The sequence below is a fragment of the Euwallacea similis genome, chromosome 19 (genome assembly GCF_039881205.1).
Source record: "Euwallacea similis isolate ESF13 chromosome 19, ESF131.1, whole genome shotgun sequence".
Classification (NCBI taxonomy): domain Eukaryota; kingdom Metazoa; phylum Arthropoda; class Insecta; order Coleoptera; family Curculionidae; genus Euwallacea; species Euwallacea similis.
Window position 1 is genome coordinate 1,649,584 of NC_089627.1, and position 1,043 is coordinate 1,650,626.

General features: G+C 37.2%; 2 protein-coding genes across 2 annotated transcripts in view; both read left to right on the top strand.

The window, feature by feature from the left end:
- The window catches only part of Miox (Myo-inositol oxygenase), an 80,271-nt gene that overhangs the window by 18,046 nt on the left and 61,182 nt on the right, over positions 1-1,043 (top strand). The window lies entirely within an intron of this gene.
- Positions 1-1,043, top strand: part of LOC136415046 (serine/threonine-protein kinase Nek2-like) — a 48,081-nt gene that overhangs the window by 15,692 nt on the left and 31,346 nt on the right. The gene's annotated exons all lie outside the window — the stretch shown is intronic.

Consider the following 1,043-nt stretch of genomic DNA (forward strand, 5'->3'; position numbering starts at 1 on the left):
AACCCGTTCACTCCAGGTGCACATTACACTTACAAACCTGTCGGGTTTATAGGTGTTTGCGTTTACCAATGGTATTCGGAGTAACACGGCGTGTTGTTGGTGCTAACGGGGTAATCTATTTTTCCGTTACGAGGTGAACACACTGAAGGGACCAGTATTCTAATCCGGCAAGGATACTAGTCCTAGATATAAAATACGCGCTGATACTGCTCGACTATCTTTATTTACACAAAACTATTGCTACGTTTATTATCACAGCCTGTATGTACTATACTGAGGGTGATAATCGTGGTACGTTATCTCGAGAGAGCTGAGAGCCAAAATAAAATAAGAGTAAGAGAGCTTTTAAGGGTCGTTTTGAGTTTATATAGCTAACCAATCCTTTCGCTATTTCCGCCCCTGCTACTCGTCAACTGTCATTCTTGTGAGTGTCACTTGTCGGTGCAGGTTCTCGGAGTGAACTACTCTCGAGTGTATAATGCACCACAAACTTTAGAAATGTCAATTTTGAGTAGACATGTCCAGTTTCAATTTCTAACCTTCTAGTGTCAAACGTTGACACCACACTTCAACACATACTAAAATTTTATATTCCGCAGACTTCTAACGTCACTCATATGTCAGATTCGACTACTGTCACTGTCCTTTATTTGTCATACGACGGCAAAACAATTGTTTCCCATGACACCGCCCTACTTTTAATAAATACGAACAGCATATGTATGTATGCATGTACATTGTACTACAGGCTTTTTTAAACCTTTATCATACAATATCAGCTAAATTAATGCCAATATGTTTAATTTGATGGTTATTTAGAATTTGATTTAAGATTCGAAATAATTCCGGAGATAGGCATGAAAAACTGAATTTTAAAAACACAATAGTGATCTTTATTTAAACTTAACTTTAAGTAATCTGACATTGAACCAGGGTTTATATCTCCTTCTTCTACTTCTTATCGACTGAGGATAATTTATCGATAATATTAGCGGGGTAAACATTGACAAGCAAACATGTATGCCCAATAAAACCAGAGTAAA